The sequence below is a fragment of the Oncorhynchus keta genome, unplaced genomic scaffold, assembly GCF_023373465.1.
Source record: "Oncorhynchus keta strain PuntledgeMale-10-30-2019 unplaced genomic scaffold, Oket_V2 Un_contig_15671_pilon_pilon, whole genome shotgun sequence".
Classification (NCBI taxonomy): Eukaryota; Metazoa; Chordata; class Actinopteri; order Salmoniformes; family Salmonidae; genus Oncorhynchus; species Oncorhynchus keta.
In genome coordinates, this window is record NW_026279451.1 from 1 (window position 1) to 4,450 (window position 4,450).

General features: G+C 40.1%; 1 long non-coding RNA gene across 1 annotated transcript; it reads right to left on the reverse strand.

Moving 5' to 3' along the window:
• Window positions 1-352: 352 nt before the first annotated feature.
• Window positions 353-3,262, reverse strand: LOC127919077 (uncharacterized). Its single transcript, XR_008101857.1, has 3 exons — window positions 3,135-3,262; window positions 2,693-2,768; window positions 353-482 (listed from the first exon to the last, which is right to left on the reverse strand). It is a non-coding gene; the product is annotated as an uncharacterized LOC127919077 (long non-coding RNA).
• Window positions 3,263-4,450: the final 1,188 nt, after the last annotated feature.

Sequence of the window (4,450 nt, forward strand, 5' to 3'; positions counted from 1 at the left end):
TGATGTATGACACGATACATTGCATTCCAAAAGCTCTACTTTCATGTCATACAACAAATGCAAATGTCTGAAGACATTTCCTAGTCCCCTCTCCCTCCCCTAGTCCCCTCTCCCTCCCTAGTCGCTAAATGGCATTGGCAATTGAAATGGAATCGGTGCTTTGTTCAGATCACATGGAAAATAAAGCTATTTTGCCACACATCAGTGGTGGGTTTGGCATTGAAAAGAGAATGCATAAGCAGAAAATAACCCTATACTGTTATTGGGCTTTTCTGCTTCCACTGGTCCTGGGGCAGTCAAGGCTCCGATAAGACTCAGATGCAGACAGTTTCAAAGTAACAAAAGTTTATTACAAAAACAGGGAGGCAGGCAAACTACAGGTCAAGGGCAGGCAGAGGTCCGCAGTCCAGGGTGGTGTGACAAGGTACAGAACGGCAGGCAGGCTCAGGCCAGGGAGAATGGTCAAAACTAGAAAACAGGAACTAGAGAAAGACAGGAGCACAGGAAAAACGCTGACAGGCTTGACAAAACAAAATGGCAATGTCATGGAAATATTCAGTCAATCATATTTCTCAAATGTAGGACCATAGCAACAGTCCTTGGCACTTTACAGAAATAACCAGACATGTCATCCTGCTAACTCCTCTGAAAGGGACATCCATGTTCTGGAAAAGACCCAAGAGGTGTAACCATAGCAACAGTACATATTAGGTCGTACCACTTGTTACAGAAATCCCCAGTCATGTACACTCCCCAGACAGGTGCATGTCTAAGATATAGACGATACAGAAGATATAGATATTAATGTCTACATTTGTTTTTGCCAAGAACTGTATATTCAGTCGTGATTTACTTTAACTACATATCTGTGATGCATTTAATACACATCTATAAGCATCTCATGAACGTGCTATAACAGCATTATCACAGGTTAATGAAATACATCCATAGCATATCTATAGCACATTCATGTCATGCTGTGCAAGCGCTTATTTAGGTATCTTAATCGATGCATTATTACCATGACAGCGGTGTCATCATTATGGCTGTTCTCAAAAGTGTGCTTTTTCAGAAGCAGAAGGTAAGTCACGGACCTATACCAGCAGGTGGGGGAAATGGGGCTGGTACAGGATATACAGTGCCTTGCGAAAGTATTCGGCCCCCTTGAACTTTGCGACCTTTTGCCACATTTCAGGCTTCAAACATAAAGATATAAAACTGTATTTTTTTGTGAAGAATCAACAAGTGGGACACAATCATGAAGTGGAACAACATTTATTGGATATTTCAAACTTTTTTAACAAATCGAAAACTGAAAAATTGGGCGTGCAAAAGGTCGCAAAGTTCAAGTGGGCCGAATACTTTCGCAAGGCACTGTATATCAGCACAATTTTCAACATGTGGTTTGGCCTTTTGGCATATTCACTAACACTGGTATGGCAGAAGCACACTTTTGAGAACAGCCATAATGATGACACTACGCTGTCATTGCAATAATGCATTTACAGTGTTAAGATACCTAAATAAGCGCTTGCATAGCATGACATGAGGGCGGCAGGGTAGCCTAGTGGTTAGGGCGTTGGACTAGTAACCGGAATGTTGCAAGTTCAAATCCCCGAGCTGACAAGGTACAAATCTGTCGTTCTGCCCCTGAACAGGCAATTAACCCACTAGGCTGTCATTGAACATAAGAATTTGTTCTTAACTGACTTGCCTAGTTAAATAAAGGTAAAATAAAAATAAAAATGAATGCGCCATAGATATGCTGTGGATACATTTCATTAACCTGTAATAATGTGTTTGTGACCTGCGACCTGTTAGAACACGCTCATGTGATGCTACCAAGCAAAAACTGCTCATAGCGTGGAACTGAAAAAAATTAAGTATTTTATTTACCTTGGTTTCACAGTAACTATATGCAGTTACTGCTAACATGACCCCCCATTTTCTCCAAAACACAATACAGTAAGAGGCAAGATACTTGTCCACGTGTATTTAATGTAGCAAAAATGGCATTGCTCATTTGGTCGAAAATGAGTTAGTTACTGCCTTTTTTTGCCTGATAGGGCAGCATAGATGTGTCATAAATGTGTTCAGGATTTGTAGTCAACGTAAATAGCAGCCTGCTTCATGCATTACAGCACAAAAACACAGCTTCATAACACCTCTCTTTCATTAGATATTGGCTACCATTAATTTAATACTTGACTGATATAAAATAAGAGTGTACTATTAACTGACAAGTACGTATGTGTGGATTAGGTTGATTTTCCCATCCATTGTAGGCTCTGCTTGTGTAGCAGCAGTAGGGTGCATTTGCCTAGCTAGCTAGAATCATTTTAATGTTTTATAATTAAAAAACGTTATTTCACTAGGCAAGTCAGTTAAGAACAAATTCTTATTTACAATAACAGCCTCCCCTGGCCAAAACCCTAACGACGCTGAGCCAATTGTGCGCCGCCCTATGGGACTTCCATAGGCCGGTTGTGATACAGCCTGGAATCAAACCAGGGACTGTCATGATGCCTCTAACACTGATATTCAGTGCCTTAGACCACTGCGCCACTCGGGAGCATATGTTTATACGGCATTGCATTGGCCTGACAAAAGACTTGAGGAACTGCTGTACAGGTTCAGAGTTGTTAGGGATGAAGATCACATGAATCAAGTGACGACTGATAGTCACATTTACCTGGGTTGAGGTGGGTGTAACGACGTTCGTCTGTCGAAGGAGAGCACCAAAATGCGACGTGGTGGTTACTCGTGTTCTTTAATGAAAAAGAGCGATACATGAAAATACTAAATAAATACAAAAACGGAGCGTGAAAACCTAATTACAGCCTATTTGGTGAACACTACACAGAGACAGGAACAATCACACCCCTCATCAGCCACTATCCCAATGCCTACAAAAACCCCAATAGGACTACACAATAAACCCATGTCACACCCTGGCCTGAACAAATAATTAAAGAAAACACAAAATACTAAGACCAAGGCGTGACAGTGGGAAGCCTCTGGGCAGGGATTCACTGTCAACAAACAATAATCATTCAATGAGCATTACAACGAAAAATCTATGGAACCTGCGTTATTGTTATTGTTCACTTCAAGTAGTTGTAGGATGAGCTTACTTTTTATTTCCCCCCTGGATGGGAAGCCATGGTCAACGGGCATCCATCTCCTTCTCTCTTCTCTCTAATGGTGTCACTGACTTCCCTCTAAGTTCTATGTTCTCCCTGTGATGTAGTCAGGCTTCAAGCCACAGAAACTAGAATAAAAGGGTAAAAACACAATCTACATTCAAACATGTCATACATAATTAGACTGTGGAATAAACATATTTATATTTACATTTTGCATAATGCTTTAAGTCAAAGCATATTCCCCATCATCCCTCTGAGGAAACTGGAAGAGACGCTACTGAACCAGGAGAACTTTACCTCATAGGAAAGGGACTTTCTAGGCCAGAGATGTGAAAACTGTAGGCCTAATGTCATATTTAAGGGGTAAAATGTACAAGCACCCAAATAGAATAGTCGAAAATTTTGACAACATGAAAATACATTTCTCAGACAAGGTAAGTCCCCTCTCACTATTGTGAAGGACACTTCTGAATAACAAGCACTTTAACCTGTGAGGATCTGACATTGTGGGGCAGAGTTACTAGGGGGACAAGTGTAAATGCAGTCAATGTTAACATCTTTGAGGTAATGATAGATTTCAGCCATATTCACTAAATATATGACTAACATCTGAATGTACAGTATACTTAAATAGATGTACTTGTAAAATGGCAACGTCAAATCAATTTATTGAAGATTTGTTGTTCATTATGACATACAAACACACAGAGTAAACATGATGTAGCATTTCGCTACACTCGCATTTTAACATCTGATAACCATGTGTATGTGACAAATAAAAAAAAATAGATTTGATTATATGACTAAATGTGTATCTCCCCATCAATGTTTGTTTTAGCACGGATGACAGACAGACAGCCTGTTACGAGCAATATTTCTTCAAGCACTATATGATATCATAGACATTCAAAACTATTTGCAATCAAAAAGTGCTTGAAGAGAAAGTGCAATATTACAACAACAAAGAAGTTACTGAAAACAATTACCCCCCCATCGGACGTCATTGTACGCACGACAGATGAGCACAATAAATCTAATCAATTCAAATCAAATGTATTTGTCACATACACATGGTTAGCAGATGTTAATGCGAGTGTAGCGAAATGCTTGTGCTTCTAGTTCCGACAATGCAGTAACAATACTATGTACTGATCATTTTTTAAAAATCACACTGGGTGACATTCCTGAGCTCAACAACAAAAACAATAGAGACCGTGGTGGGGCTGCCAAAAACAATAGAGACCGTGGTGGGGCAGCCAAAAACAATAGAGACCGTGGTGGGGCAGCCAAAAACAATAGAGACC